This window comes from Lepisosteus oculatus, chromosome 4 (assembly GCF_040954835.1).
Source record: "Lepisosteus oculatus isolate fLepOcu1 chromosome 4, fLepOcu1.hap2, whole genome shotgun sequence".
Taxonomy (NCBI): domain Eukaryota; kingdom Metazoa; phylum Chordata; class Actinopteri; order Semionotiformes; family Lepisosteidae; genus Lepisosteus; species Lepisosteus oculatus.
Genome location: NC_090699.1, coordinates 10,733,694 through 10,750,126, shown reverse-complemented (window position 1 = coordinate 10,750,126; position 16,433 = coordinate 10,733,694). Strand labels below are relative to the sequence as shown.

Below are 16,433 nucleotides of genomic sequence, written 5' to 3'. Positions count from 1 at the left end.
ATGAGACTGACGCACTACCTACTGCACTAACAAAGCTGGGTTCTGGGTGTGCTCCAGCTCATGTCGAAATGAATATTATATATATGAACATTATTTCCGTGTGACTGTATAATATAAAAAAGCCAAGTTGAAGGAGCGGTCTGTGGTCTTCAACTCTGGAGACCCTGGGCTGTACAGGAAAGCAAGATGTGACCTGGAGAGGGCCCTCAGACATCCCCTCCTTTGTTTAAAGGGCCTGCCTGTCCTGGAGGGAGGTCTCCTTTTGCAGGACTGAGTTGCCCATACTTGCCTGCCGGCCTTCAAAGAGCTACTGGGCTCAGGAGCAGAGTGGGGTCCCCAGCCCAGGTACTGGGGAGCCCTTGTCCGGTTGAGTCTTTCGGCGATGACGCCGAAAGGAAGAGAGGAATGGGGTTTAGCTGGAGATGGAGATTTAAATTGCCGTTCCTGAGGTGCCTCTCTGTCCCCACGGCTCTCCCTTGAAGGAGAGCTGTCAGCCGACATGATCAGCAACCGGTCAAGTTCAAGCGCAGGATCACGAATGAAGAGAACTGTAATACAGAGAGACTCCCTCTCAGATAGGTGTAGCCATGCATTCCTCGTTAGTATAGTGTTGAGTTTCCCCGCCTGTCACGCGGGAGACCGGGGTTCGATTCCCTGACGGGGAGACAGGTATCTTTTTAACTACCTCACTTAAAAAAAACAACGTGTGCTTAAAAGTTAATCCGAACTTTGTATTACTTTTTAATTCATCCGAATAATTTACCTGTAAATGCATTTTAAAGACCCCGACTTGTGAAATGTTTCACAACCTCTACATAAACGTATCAGTGAGCACATAGTTTTTTCTGACGCTCTGGGTTTTGATTGATGCGCAATTACGCACCATCTTGAACACTCACTGAAGTTTACTGCGAAAAACCCGTATCTGACCATAGGAAGCAGAACAGCACAGTCTCCAGTTACCCAGACTGTAAGCACAGGAAAAAAAAGCTTTGTCTTCGGTCAGTGAATCAGCGCTGCGCTTCAAGCAGCCATATCACCCTGCAACTCACAACTGGCAACCCACTGAAGCTAAGGAGGTGTGAGCCTGGTCAGTACCTGGATGGGAGACTTACTGGGAAAAACTAAGGTTGCTGCTGGAAGAGGCGTTAGTGGGGCCAGCAGGGGGCGCTCACCCTGCGGCTCATGTGGGTCCTAATGCCCCAGTGTAGTGACGGGGACACTATACTGTACACAGGCGCCGTCCTTCGGATGAGACGTAAAACCGAGGTCCTGACTCTCTGTGGTCATTAAAAATCCCAGGGTGTTTCTCGAATAGAGTAGGGGTGTAACCCCGGCATCCTGGCCAAATTTCCCCATCTGTTATCAATCATGGCCTCCTAACAATCCCCCTCTGTGAATTGGCTTCATTACTCTGCTCTCCTCCCCACTGATAGCTGATGTGTGGTGAGCGTTCTGGCGCACTATGGCTGCCGTCGCATCATCCAGGTGGATGCTGCACATTGGTGGTGGTGGAGGGGAGTCCCCATTACCTGTAAAGCGCTTTGAGTGGAGTGTCCAGAAAAAGCGCAATATAAGTGTAAGCAATTATTAATTATTATTATTACCGGCGCTGTGTGGTGAGAAATAATGCGCGTTCTGAGTGGCGCCTTGTTCCTCTCCAGGCCGTTACTGAGGCGCCTCTCTGTCAGCCTACATTATCAGCAACCGGTCGAATTCACGCGGAGGATCACGAATGACGAGAAATGTGACACAGAGAGACTCCCTCTCAGATAAAATGATACGACAGACGTGAAGCCCAGTCTGACAGAAATTGAACTGGTAACAGAGATGTTATTTGAATCTGCCATAAGGAAAAACAAACAGACACCCGTAGTCGTATTCGGCGTGAAAGAGAAGAACAGAGAGAGTGTGTGAGAGAGTGAACGTCTCACACCCCATCTGTGAAGAGCCCAAAACAGCATCGAGTGTAGTTTTTCTTCTGGTAAATCCAAATAATATATTTTTTTCTATTATTGTAGGAAGACATATCCAGCCCTCCTCGGTAGTACACCAGAGTGAGTGTCATGAGGTTATAGCCAGGTGCTGCAGCTGACAGGCTAATTGCTGGTTTACAAGATCTGGTCGTGGAGACACCTTCACCACTCGGAGTTTATCTGCTGCTTTCATGTATCATTATTTTAAAAACGTGTGAGTGGACACCGAGCATCATAGCGAGGGATACAACCTTGTTTATCGCGGACTAAACATCTCGTATTCGGCGTGGAAGTGAAGAACACGCATGTGTGTGAGTGAACGTCACACGACCCATCCGTGAAGATGGACAGACTTTTAAAGAAATGTTGATTTGTAATTTGTCCATTTTTAACTCGGCTAAAAACACCTTTCTAGAAATCTTTTTCCGTCTGTCTGTGCTACCGCTCCTCCTCACACTAACACGTGTAGAATCAGCTGTTATTAATGAGGTTTCTAACGCAGGAAAGTTATTTGAATTGAGCCTGGGACAGGTGAAAGCACACGGTAATTTCACCTGCTTTCAGTTGTTTATTGACACTCATGAACACTCAGTAAGTAACTAAGAGCGCTTGGTTTCATCCTTTTAGTTTCATTGTTTTCAGAAGTTCATTTTCATTTTTTTGTTGGAGATTGTTATAATAAATATAGATTTTTTTTTTAAACAAAAAACCTTTTAAGAGTTGACGGGTTTCACCTTTGGAGTAGCAGTTAGATTAGTCGGAAAAAGGAAATTCATATAACATCTCTCCACATTTTCATTCTCATTTCTGTGAAGAATCATATTAACAAGCTGAACTGGAAACACCAGCCCTGAGAGGAAGTAAACAGGAAACAGAGCTCACAACCACTGACAGACATGCGCTCCTCGTTAATCTAGTGGTGAGTATCCCCACCTGTCACGCGGGGGATTGGGGTTTGATTCCCCGACAAGGAGACAGGTAACTTTTTAACCACCTCACTACAGTTTAAAAAAAAACACCGTTTGTTTAAAAGTTCATCAGAAGAATAAACAACTCCGTTAATTGTTATTTTATTGGATTTCTAATCCATCCCCTTAACCACTAGGCCACGACTACACGCAAAACCCCTAACCGGCCTCCTACGACATGTTTCCAGCCCTGACTCTGAGCAAGTCCGACTGTGGAGATTTCCCACAGACCTGAGACGGGCCAGTGTCTGATTCAGGGCGGAGGAGGGACACACTCTGTCCCACGAATTGCACTCGAGCTCACTGGCAGGAGAAAGGGGAGAAAGATGGGCTCGTTCGTCTAGGGGTGTGATTCACCCTTCGGGTGCGAGAGGTCCCGGGTCAAAATCCCAGATGAGCCCCTATGTGCGCTCTTCCTCCACTTCCACCGTCCTGCGCCCTGACATCCCCGTCTCCTCCCGGTGTCTCCCGTGAACACGACTGCAGGAGCCTCGTGAGGACTCCTCCCGGGCACAGCGAGAGCTCGAGTCCCTGTCTGAGCCGGGATCCTTCATCTCCTGCCGGGCCCCATCACTGCCCTCACAAACTCCAATAATCAAAACATAATTTCTAGCTATTATTTATAAAGACACATAAGGGAAACTATTCCAGACGAAATTTTATACTCATTTTCTCGATTGATTTTTCAGAACAAACGGAGTATCACATGGCACCATGAACAACACGGAAAAAATGTGAACGATCATCACGTCACGTCAAATCATGTGCTCGTTTATTATAGTCCGAGATCCTGACTATTTTGACTTTATACCGATAATTAGCAGCAAATTGACGAAGAACACACAAAACGCGACAATAAATTGCTGCACATACTGCACACGTGGCCAGTCTTAATGAGCTGTGTGATCCGTTGCTGTCAGACGTACTTCTGTGTTAAACGCAGAAGGAGAAAAAAGCCCGGAGACTCCGATCGAGCGATGCGGCTGTGCTTTTCTCCCTTGGAAAGGTCACGCATTCCACGAGGTAGGCAAGACCAAGCGTGCATGAGCGAGCAGGAACCGCCTGTTTCAGATGAGCAAAAAAAGAACTGCCCCGTGTGAGGATCGAACTCACGACCTTCAGATTATGAGACTGACGCGCTACCTACTGCGCTAACGAGGCCAGATACAAGTCCAGCCTGAAAACGAGGCACTCAGGGTTTTCAAGCGTCTGTTCCCTAATCTAGCGATGCCCCCTCATGGATATTGAATCCGCCTTTTGATCTCACCAATACTGTTTCTCCTTGTATCTTTTGCGAGTCCGTCTTTGAGATCCCACCTCACACAAGTCCTTCTGGCTGAAGTGGCCTCCCTGCCTCAGCAGCGAGCCCTCGTCAGCCATTGACACGTCTGCGGCTCGCTTGGCCCTCCAGCTCCCGATCTGCTGAGATGAGATTTGAGCAGAGAGCGTCGGAGCCGCGCTTCATGCGGAGAGAAGATGAGCAGGAGGCGCGGCTGTTCCGCTCTCTTCGTGCTCAGTTTTGGGATTTCTATCTCTCTATACCGATAATCACCAGCGGATTCACTAAGAAAACACAAAAAGGTAGCGAAACAGCCTCACCACTCAGAGTTTATTATTTTAAAAATGTGTGAGTGAACACAAGGGATCGAACCATGTATATCTCGTATTCGGCGAGGAAGTAAAGAACACGCATGTGTGTGAATGAACGTCTCACGCCCCATCTGTGATGGGCCCAAAACAGCACCACCCCCTGCCCCGTGTGAGGATCGAACTCACGACCTTCAGATTATGAGACTGACGCGCTACCTACTGCGCTAACGAGGCTGGATGGCAGCCAAGCTCCAGCATGAACTCACACAATGCGATTTAACATCAAACTGTCAGAACCACACCATCCGCTGTCTCAATAAATCCCAATCTGTCATTTCGGATCCCAGCCATTCCGGAACAAACTGTTCTCCCCCCTGTGCTCCGGCAAGCGGTACCGCGCTGATAAAACAAGGTCCACTGGACTCCAGAACAGCTTCTATCCCACTGCAGTGTGCGATCTCAACAGCTAACTGCAGGGCCTCAGACTCAATGCATGTCCACACTCTGCTCTTTCTCATGGTCTACTATTTGTTTTTCTCACTACTACACACTTATTGTCCCACAACATATTGATGGCTCCTGTTGTTATTTATTGTTTGTAATGTACTGTCTCCATTGTGTGGTTGTGTCTGTTGTTGTCCAGGGAGATCAGTGAGAATAAGACTTCCAATGTACATGTGCATATGGCAATAAAGTTCCCTACTCCTCTAGTCTACTCGTTTCAGATACACAGCAGATAAGAAGTGAGTTTTATATATCTTCGTATTATCACATAATAAAGACTCCCTCTCAGATAAAATGATACAAGAGACGTGCAGCCCAGTCTGATAGAAATACAAATGTTAATTGACATGCTATTTGGATTCACCAAAAGGAAAATACACCCACAGACGGCAGGATTCGAACCTGTGTGGGGAGACCCCAATGGATTTCTAGTCCATTGCCTTAACCACTCGGCCACAACTACACTTCTCTTATCTTCTCCCGAACTGACATGGGCTCGTTCCCACATCATTTCCAACCCAAAGTCTCTCTGCGTGATTAGTTTGCTATTTCTATCTCTGAGAATATCTGAGTGCTTGGTACTGTTAAATAAGTGTGCTATTAAATATTCCATGTACAAAACACACTGCAGCTAAACGCCTCTTCATCAGTGAAATGTGGTGTCGAAATAAGAGCTTTATCTCACAACCTCGTACCTATAGAACATCCTGTATGAGTCTAAAGAAGCCCACTGAAATGTTGTTTTTACATAAAATATTATGAGTTTTAAAGCTATTTTAAAAAGCTGAATTTTACTAAGACGTGAATATTTTATTCTCGGCTGAAACCTTAAACAGTGACATTGGAGTATTTCCACCGAGAGATGATTTGAAAGCTTCTCATATCCGAATCGCAGACTTTACTAGGGTCTTTCGGTGCTGTGTTACACTGTTGTGTGACTGGTTCAGTCCAGTGTTATTGTCATAATGTTGTGTTACTGTATTCCGTACAGTGTTATTGACACAGTGTTTTGTTACTGTATTCAGAACAGTGTAATACTCACAGTTTTGTGTTACTGGTTCAGTACAGTAAAATTCTCACAGTGCTGTTACTGGTTCAGTGTTGTGTTACTGTATTCAGTGCAGTGTCATTGACACAATGCTGTGATACTGTTTTCTGTTTTGATTTATAGTGTTGTGCTACAGTCATCTGTTTGACCTTCTATAATTATAAAAACTCTACAGTTCGGACACCTACTCTGATATTCGATCTTAAATTAAGGTCTGCTAATTTGACAGTCTTCTCATGCAAAGAGTGTTAGACCCAAGTGCTCGTTTATAAAAGTCAGAGATCCGACTGATTTAACTTTATACCGATAGTTAGCAGCAAATTAATGAAGAAAACACAAAACGCGAGAAATACTGCACACATGTGGCCAGTTTTAAATGAGCTGTGTGATCTGTTTTCTGTCAGACGTGCTTCTGTTAAACGCACAAGGACAAAAACAGCCCGGAGACTCGCATCAAGCAATGCGACTATTGGCTCTCTCTAGGCCGGTTAGCTCAGTTGGTTAGAGCGTGGTGGTAATAACGCCAAGGTCGTGGGTTCGATCCCCGTACGGGCCAGTGAGTCTCATTTTCACACGCCCACTATTTCTTAGTCTACTGACGCAGAAATACATATCATGATGAAAAGACGACCTATGAATCAATCAGAATTGCTTCCACTTCTCTTTAGTGGTGGAAATCGCAGAAATTAATGGAATTGTTTGTCTTCGGATGAACTTCTCAAAAGAGTCTCCCGCGTGACAGGCGGGGATACTCACCCCTATACTAACGAGGAGCGGGAGCTCTGTTTCCTGTCAGGAGACGTTTCCTCTCGGGGCTGATATTTCAGGATTTGGCTTTCATTTCGATTATCTTCAGAACGTGTTCCCAGCTGTGGTACCGCTACTGCTCCTCCACAGACGCTACTAACACGCTCGGAAACGATTATTTCAGCTTCGGTGTTGAGTTTTAAAACGCGTTAAGAAGTCCTTTCGACAGAGCACCGGCCAAGTGAGAGGAAATGGTGTGACGCTCCTAAACTGTTAGTGAGTAATATAAATTAATTAATGCGGAAGGAATTAATTTCAGTTTGTAGCCTATTTCTGTTGTACCCACTCTTGATGAAACCAGTCAGTTGAGTCACTTTTAAAGACACAACTACACTCACGAGGAGCGCGTATTTACCGCTGAGCGAGAGATCTGTTCACTGTCAGGAGACATTTCCTCTCAGGTTTGATCTTTTAGGTTTCCACGTTTAGTTCATCTTCATCTTTCTTTTTGGAGGAGAAATCGCAGAAATTAACGGAATTGTTTCGTTTTCGGATGAACTTCTCAAAAGAGTCTCCCGCGTGACAGACGGGGATACTCACCCCTGTACTTTTTGCAGGAGATTGTTATAAGAAATACGGATTAAATAAAACAAACATTCTAACTCAGATTTTCGGAAAAACTTTAAAATTGACCGACTGCCACTTTGGAAAGGAAATGTATATAAGATCTCTCTCCCTGCTTCAGGAACTGTCATCACACTGGAGAGAAGTGACACGTGTCCATACGCGCTTCTGACAGGAATCGCAACAACAGCGCAGTGAAAGCAAACGGCGTTTTCACCTGCTTATTTGCACGTTATTGTTGGAAAATGCAAATGAACGGAATTCGGTATTCTTCTGATATGAGTTTAAACAAACGTTTAATTGTAAGTGAAGTCAGCTTGTTAAAAATGAAACCAACGCCTCGTCGCAGAAACGTACCCCGGTCTCCCGCGTGAAAAGCGGGGATTCTCCTGAGCGACACACTGACGGGGAGTGATCGCGGTGAAGTTAGCCTGAAGCTTGTTAATTTACGTTAATTCTATGAATTGATTACTTAGATACGTGTCCAATAACATGACGTTTCTTCTTACGGGTGAGTAATTACAAGAGTTTGAGCCCCGTTCATGGCGAAATGTTAAACAATAGGCTATCTGTGCAGGAAGAAGCCCCTCTAAAAAGAGCACCGGGGCACAAGTTTGTCTTTAATCCCAGTGAAGGTTTGGGGGTTCAGAGAATAAGTTGTGTTGGCGCTTGTAAAGGTGCGCTAAAGAAAAAGATCTAAGATGAAGCGCTACAGATGGACTTACATATAGCGCACTGCTGACACAACTGTAGCCTCTACGCGAGACCGAAATAGCGACGTGTTCGCCTGATCGACAGAAGGATCTCCTCACGAAGCTCTATCATTTATAAGTGTTAATTAATTTACTGATCAGATGAACTGAAATGTTCTGAATCACAGCTCCTGCAGTTCGTCTTCAGGGCTGAGCTCGCGAGATGCGCTCTCTTCGTGATTAAGTTGGTGTATTTCTATATATTTATAAAGATTAAGAAAAGCTGTGCTTGTCAGGAGTGGGATTCGAACCCACGCCTCCAGGGGAGACTGCGACCTGAACGCAGCGCCTTAGACCGCTCGGCCATCCTGACTACGGAGCGAGAGTTGCCAGCCGGTCCCTTGAGCCACCGCGACCCCAGTACGTCCCTAGAGTGTCACACTGGTGTTAGAAATACAGCGAGACTTCGGCATTCACTAAAACTGCTGTGTATTTTCCTCATTTGTAGCCACCACTGCGGGCTATACACATTATGCTAACGCTGCAAACAATTCCTAATAGTTTCCAAACTATAAGGCAAACAATTCCTATATAACAATTCCTTATATATTCACAACTGAAGAAGGCTCCACAGCCGAAACGTTGTGTTTTCTTTCGTTCTATTTTTCAGCATGGAATAAACCTATTACTTGTTCCTTATAGTTACAACATTTAATCTTAATATTCCATATTAAGTGTATTTAAAGATGATAAACAGTAGGAAAACAGATTAAATGAAGACTCAGGAAAACTCAGCTGCAGATGCTTTCCTCACGGGGTGTGTATCTCTCCCACCCTGAATTAGACGCTGGCCCGTCTCAGGTCTGTGGAAAATCTCCACAGTCTGACTTGCTCACGGTCAGGGGCAAAAAAGTGAGCCCCAGTGGCCTAATGGATAAGGCACTGGCCTCCTAAGCCAGGGACTGTGGGTTCGAGTCCCATCTGGGGTGTTCTCTTTTAAGAGCTCTGTGACGAGTAAACAGCTTCACTGTGTATGTTAATGAACTTTCTTTAATATAGCGCCTTTAAAGGTGGCTACTCAAAGTGCTTTACAGAATGACCACAATCATTCAATCCCCACTCCTGGTAGACTCTTGTTTTGAACTTGAGTTTTTAATCCACTTCATATGAGGTGCCAAGGCATGCAGTCTTATAGGTGGATTTACCAAAAGGAAAAATAGAGGTTTAACAAAAGCAACTTACCATGGCTCATTGGTCTAGGGGTATGAGTCTTGCTGTGGGTGCAAAAGGTTCTGGATTCAATTTCTGGACAAGCCTGACTTTTCTTCTATTATTGTTTGAAGAAATATCCAGCCCTCCTCGGGAGCACAGCAGAGCAAGAGTCGTGAGGTTAGAGCCAGGTGCTGCAGCTGACGGGCTTACTGCTGGTTTACAAGATCCGGTCGTGGAGACACCTTCAGCACTCTGAGTTTATCTGCTGCTCTCATGTATCATTATTTTAAAAACGTGCGAGCGGACACCGAGCACCATAGCGAGTAAACTAAACATCTTGTATTCGGCGTGGAAGTGAAGAACACGCGTGGGGGAGTGAACGTCTCACGCCACATCTGTGAAGAGCCCAAAACAGCAGTGATCCCTGCCCCGTGTGAGGATCGAACTCACGACCTTCAGATTATGAGACTGACGCGCTACCTACTGCGCTAACGAGGCTGGATGACATTGTAGCTCAAGTATGAACTCACACGATGTGGTTAACATTAAACTGTCAGAGCCACACCATCCGCTGTCACAATAAATCCCAATCCGTCACTTAGGATCACAGCCATTCCTGAACAAACTGTTACTGGGAACAGCTGAACGAGTAAGCATTCCACTACACTACAGAAAAAATCTTGAATCAAAAATTCATAGATGATTTCAGCAGCTTGTTCTTTATTACGTTTCACATTCCTCACAGTCATGTACAGTATATACAAATGCGTATGATGTATACTGTGTATATATATAGTATACAAAGGAACAAGTAATAGGTTTATTCCATGCTGAAAAAAAGAAGAAAGAGAACACAACGTTTCGGCCGTGGAGCCTTCTTCAGGTGTCACCTTCTTCAGGTGTTGACACCTGAAGAAGGCTCCACGGCCGAAACGTTGTGTTCTCTTTCTCCTTTTTTTCAGCATGGAATAAACCTATTACTTGTTCCTTTGCAGCCTACGCATGCTGACGCAGCTACCCACCTGAACTATATATAGTATATGTATATATATGTATATGATGTATACTGTGTATATGTATAGTATATGTATATGATATTTTCTCATATACGAGTGTGATTTGGGCTTGAAACATATTATCTGGTAATGTAGCGAACAGCCGGCGATACTTGACAGTCCTTCCCTCCTGTGAGTCCTGTTGAAGCTCTGCTGTGCTGTGCTGTGCTGTACCCTCACCCGCTGTGTGCTCGGCACTAACTGGATTATGTAATAATGGGTTGAAAGGGACACATTCTGATGTGGATTTTATTAAGATTGACACCTGTGTGTTAGAAAATAAATCATCTACAAAATATATCGCAGACTTTCTGCTGTTTTAACAGGTTTCCCGTGGAAGGGTTAAGTTACAGTTCTATAAATTGAAAGCGTGGCGGTGAGAGGTCATTGCCTCCTTACAGCGCTCAACGCAAAGTCTTCACAACAATACAAGTGAGACAGGAGTCTGCCCTCTCTAGTATACAGAGCGCAGAAACTAGAGGATGCAAGCATCGATTCCGCTACCTCTCGCATGCTAAGCGAGCGGTCTACCATTTGAGCTAATCCCCCTCGCTATGTTTGTGAGCAGCTCCATCCCGTGCACACTAAATCCCTCACGAGTCTTCTGTGCGATCGCACACACGTGAAAAACACACTTGAAATCAGAGCACTCACGACCTCTCTGGGTCGTTGGTCTAGGTTTTCTGTTTGGTTGCGAGAGGTCCCGGCCTCAAATCGCGGAAAAGCCCTGTTTTATTCCATGATTACAAGAATATACATCCAGCTCTCCTCGTATTTTCTGCTTTTAAGAAACCACTCCTGACACACTGCGATTTTCTCATGTTGTTTTTTTAGAGTACATCTGATTGACTGGTCTTCTCTCTTGCAGGGAGACGGGACTCTACAGACAGGGAGTCTCCCACTTGCGTGTAATTAGCAGGAACCTTAATTAGGTTCTCTCCTTAATTAAGGAGCAAGTAAAGGTTATTCTCTGCTGAGAAGAAAAGTAGGCTCTCGTGGAGCCTTCAAGTGTCTAGCTGCGTTACCGGCGCTCTGTGGTGAGAAATAACGCGCGTTCTGAGTGGCGCCTTGTTCCTCTCCAGGCCGTTACTGAGGCTCCTCTCTGTCAGCCGACATTATCAGCATCCGGTCGAGTTCAAGCGCAGGATCACGAATGACGAGAATTGTGACACAAAGAATCTCCTTCTCGGACGAAATGATTCGATAGTTGTACAGCCCACTCTGATAGCAATTTAAATGTTAATTTTTGATGTGGGTTCGAATCCCATCTGGGGTGTCTCCTTTTAAGAGCTCTGTAATGAGTGAACAACTTGACTGTGTATGTTAATACACCTTACCGCTCCTCCTCACAGGTTTCTTTTTACAGAGCTTGGGACCAGTGAGAGCACACGGTGATTTCACTTGCTTTCAGTTGTTTATTGACGCTCATGAACACTCAGTAAGTAACTAAGAGCGCTTGGTTTCATCCTTTTAGTTTCATTGTTTTCAGAAGTTCATTTTCATTTTTTGGCTGGAGTTTGTTATAAGAAATACAGAAAGATTTTTAAACAAAATCGGATTCAGGCAGATTTTCAAAAACCTTTTAAGAATTGACGTGTTTCACCTTTGGAGAAGCAGTTAGATTAGTCGGAAAAAGGACATTCGTATAACATCTCTCCACATTTTCATTCTCATTTCTGTGAAGAATCATATTAACAGGCTGAACTGGAAACACCAGCCCTGAGAGGAAGTTAACAGGAAACAGAGCTCACGACCAGAATCAGACATGCGATCCTTGTTAGTATAGTGGTGAGTATCCCCGCTTGTCACGCGGGAGACCGGGGTTCGATTTCCCGACGGGGAGACGGCTAACTTTTTAACTACCTCACTTTAGTTTAAAAAACCGTTTTAACTCCGTGAATTGTTAATTTACGTTAATTCTATGAATTGATTACTTAGACACGTGTTCAATGACATGACTTCTCTTCTTACGGGTGAGTAATTACAGGAGTTTGAGCTCCGTTCATGGCGAAATGTTAAACAATCGTCAATCTGTGCCGGAAAGAGCCCCTCTAAAAAGAGCACCGGGGCACAAGCTTGTCTTTAACCCCACTGACAGTCTACACTAGAGGCGTGTGTTCAAACCACACTTCTCACAGGCGATTGTTTCCCCTCGTGTGTGAAAGTGTTTCATGTGTGATTGAAATTGAGACAAACTCCAGTCTCCGGTTAGAGCTGAAACAGCAATCCAGGATATGCCGCCTGCTTGAGCCTAGATCAGACTCAAAAGAAAGATCAGTTTATTCTTTATTATTTGGCATTATTTTTTTAATTAGTAACTTAATATGCAGGACACACTAAGAAAGGATTCTGACGTTGTCGATCTGCTGTTTGTAAATAAGTGAACGTCCCTCACTGTTGAATTGATGAAAAGATCGGTGGGTTTGGTTTTCTTCTGTTCACCACAGAAGTCCCGCCCTCGGTTCTGACGACCCGCCGCCTCCGTCTGTGTCCCGATCCGAAGCAATCGGTTCAGTTCGCCTGGGGTTCCGAGCCGGAATCGGACCTGAAAGAGCTCTTCTTTTCTTTCACAAACAGTGATCAAAACTCTCAGGGGGAACTTTCACAGTTAATGATGTTTTCAGGAACAATAATCACGCATCAGGGGAACAAGTAAACATTTATTCCTGCTGAAAAGAGAAGAAAAGACACAACGTTTCGCCTGTGGAGCCTTCTTCGGGTGTCGGGAACGGATCATCAATCACTGTCGATAGTTAATTGCGTTTCAGTAATCACTGAATACATTTCATGAAGAAAAATGACGGAACGAGGAAAACAGCGCCTCATTCACCTTCATTCCAGGTGAACTAAATTAGGAAACTGAGAATATCTGAAAGCTTGGTACTGTTAAATAAGTGTACTATTAAATATTCCGTGTACAAAACACACCGCAGCTAAACTCCTCTTCATGAGTGAAATGAGGTGTCGAAATAAGAGCTTTATCTCACATCCTCAACTGGACCAGGGCTCCCCAGTACCCGGGCTGAGGACACCCCCTGAAAGTTTTGTACACTGCCTGTGAAAGAATAGAACAGCTCTTTCAGGTCCGAGTCCGGCTCGGAACCCCAGGGGAACTGAACCGACCGTTTTGGATCGGGACAGAGCCGGAGGCGGGACTTCTGTGGTGAACAGAAGAAAACCAAACCCACCGATCTTTCAATCAATTCAATAGTGAGGGCCATTCACTTATATACAAACGACAAAGTCAGACTCCATTACTACATTAGTGTGTCCTGCATATTAAGTTACCAATTTAATAAAATAATGTCCAATAATAAATTGGGGGTGAATTGATGGAAAGATCGGTGGGTTTGGTTTTCTTCTGTTCACCACAGAAGTCCCGCCCTCGGTTCTGACGACCTGCCGCCTCCGTCTGTGACCCGATCCGAAGCAGTCGGTTCAGTTCGCTTGGGGTATCTGGTATATAAAAGGTGAGACAGTGGCCCGTACGGGGATCGAACCCGCGACCTTGGCGTTATTAGCACCACGCTAACCAACTGAGCTAACCGGCCTCATGAAACATGTTTCTAGCTCTGACCCTGACCAAGTGAGACTGTAGAAATTTTCCACAGACCTGAGACGGACCAGCGTCTAATTCAGGGCGGGGGAGGGACACACTCCCAGTCCCAGGAACCGCACAGTAACCAGGACGATCACAGGTCCGAGTGTAAATACCGGAGTGACACCGGCTGGCGAATCCCACTGGTGACACAGCTTCTCTCATGTCTCCTTAGAGCACTAATGAAAGAAGTCTACATGTACATGGAAATGTTCAAAATGTCTACAACATTACGTATTTTGAATTACAGGTTTTATTCAGTAGGAAGTTTACTGTGACACGAAGTAAACCGGTGTCCATACGGGTTTCATTTCGATTATCTTCAGAAACGTGTTCTCATACCTCTACCGCTCCTCCATAGACGCTACTAACATGTTCGGAATCGATAATTTCAGCTTCGGTTTTGAGTTTTAAAACGCGTTAAGAAGTCCTTCCGACAGAGCACGGGCCAGGTGAGAGGAAATGGTGTTTTCACCGGCTCTCGGATGTGTAAAGACGCCCATAAACTGTTAGTGAGTAATATAAATTAATTAATGGTGAAGGAATTAATTTCAGTTTGTAGGCTATTTATGTTGTTTCGACTCTTGATGAAACCAGACAGTTGAGTCACTTTTAAAGACACAACTACACTAACGAGGAGCGCGTATTTATCGCTGAGCGAGAGATCTGTTCACTGTCAGGAGACATTTCCTCTCAGGGCTGATCTTTTAGGTAGTTGAATTTAGAAATAGAGATGACTGTTTTATAAAAGGCGAGAGAGTGGCATTCAAATCAGTCGCAGATGCGCTGGGTTTTATTAGCAAAAAAATGTTTATGAAGAAGGTGAAATACTGCTGTGTATTTTCCTCATTTTTAGCCGCCACTGCCAGTTATACACAGTATGATAATATTGCAAATATTGTATTATTTTCAGCTGCAAACAATTCCTTATAGTTACAACATTTCATCTTATTATTCCGTATTAAGTGGATTTAAAGATGAGAAATAGTAGGAAAACATTAAATGAAGACAATCGTTTCAACAACATCTAACGCTCCACGAGCGCCACCTAGCGATATTCTTTGGTCAGTGAATCAGCGCTGCGCTACCGGTTCTGTGTGATGAGAACTGATGCGCGTTTGAGTGGCGATCTTAAATTATTCGATCTTAAATTAAGGTCTGCTTTTTTGACAGTAACACACTTGTTATGTGTTATGCAAAGTGGGTTAGACCCATGTGCTCGTTTATTAAAGTCCGAGATCCTGAATGATTTGACTTTATACAGATAATTACCAGCAAATTGATGAAGAAAACACAAAACGCGAGAATAAAAACTACTGCACACACTGCACACATGTGGCCAGTCTTAATGTGGGAGCTGTGGGATCTGTTGCTGTCAGACGTGCATCTGTGTTAAACGCACAAGGACAAAAACAGCCGGGAGACTCCGATGCGGCTGTGCTTTTCTCCCTTGGAAAGGTCACGCATTCCACGAGGTAGGCAAGAACACGCGTGCATGAGCAAACATGAGCCGTCATGAATCATTATTTTTAAAACGCGCGAGTGGACACCGAGCATCATAGCGAGAAATCGAACAGTGTTTTTCGCGGACTAAACATCTTGTATTCGGCGTGGAAGTGAAGAACACGCGTGGGGGAGTGAACGTCTCACGTCACATTTGGGAAGAGCCCAAAACAAAATGGATCCCTGCCCCGTGTGAGGATCGAACTCACGACCTTCAGATTATGAGACTGACGCGCTACCTACTGCGCTAACGAGGCTGGATAAGAGGTGCGCTCCAGTATGAACTCACATAATGTGATTTCCCATCAGTCGGTGAGATCCAGACCATTTGCTGTCACTATAAATCATTATAGTGGCGATCTTAAATTATTCGATCTTAAATTAAGGTCTGCTTCTTTGACGGTAACACACTTGTTATGTGTTATGCAAAGTGGGTTAGACCCATGTGCTCGTTTATTAAAGTTTATTATATATGAACATTATTTCCGTGTGACTGTCGTAACTCAGACCATATTCCCCCAAAAGATTAAAACGCCAGGCTTGAAGAAAAGGGAAGATCTCATCTTCATAACTCACCGGTAAAGAGACCAGAACACCACGCGAAGTCAATAAAGCACATTAAACTGATGACCACAAAACTTTGAAACATACATCAGGCAAACAACGTTCAGAAAAGGAGTAAAAAGCAATTGTGAGTTATATCTAAGCAGTCTGTTTGTGGATCGTGTCGTGGGTGACGGGGGGGAAAAGTCTCTCCCAGTTTCATCATTCCATCCCGAGAGTGTCTGTCCTCTCTAGTACATAGAGCGCAAAAGCTGGAGGATGCGGGCATCGATGCCGCTACCTCTCGCATGCTAAGCGAGCGCTCTACCATTTGAGCTAATCCCCCGCGCTCTGTAAAAGATCAGCTCCCTCC

At 44.7% G+C, this 16,433-nt stretch overlaps 6 non-coding genes across 6 annotated transcripts; 1 reads left to right on the top strand and 5 right to left on the bottom strand.

The window, feature by feature from the left end:
* Positions 1 to 4,032: 4,032 nt before the first annotated feature.
* Positions 4,033 to 4,105, bottom strand: trnam-cau (transfer RNA methionine (anticodon CAU)). Its single transcript has one exon. It is a non-coding gene; the product is annotated as a tRNA-Met (tRNA).
* A 590-nt stretch (positions 4,106 to 4,695) lies between these two features.
* Positions 4,696 to 4,768, bottom strand: trnam-cau (transfer RNA methionine (anticodon CAU)). Its single transcript has one exon. It is a non-coding gene; the product is annotated as a tRNA-Met (tRNA).
* A 3,671-nt stretch (positions 4,769 to 8,439) lies between these two features.
* On the bottom strand, positions 8,440 to 8,522 carry trnal-cag (transfer RNA leucine (anticodon CAG)). The gene has a single exon. It is a non-coding gene; the product is annotated as a tRNA-Leu (tRNA).
* Positions 8,523 to 9,065: 543 nt separating this feature from the next.
* Positions 9,066 to 9,138, top strand: trnar-ccu (transfer RNA arginine (anticodon CCU)). The gene has a single exon. It is a non-coding gene; the product is annotated as a tRNA-Arg (tRNA).
* A 648-nt stretch (positions 9,139 to 9,786) lies between these two features.
* trnam-cau (transfer RNA methionine (anticodon CAU)) lies at positions 9,787 to 9,859 on the bottom strand. Its single transcript has one exon. It is a non-coding gene; the product is annotated as a tRNA-Met (tRNA).
* A 5,842-nt stretch (positions 9,860 to 15,701) lies between these two features.
* trnam-cau (transfer RNA methionine (anticodon CAU)) lies at positions 15,702 to 15,774 on the bottom strand. Its single transcript has one exon. It is a non-coding gene; the product is annotated as a tRNA-Met (tRNA).
* Positions 15,775 to 16,433: the final 659 nt, after the last annotated feature.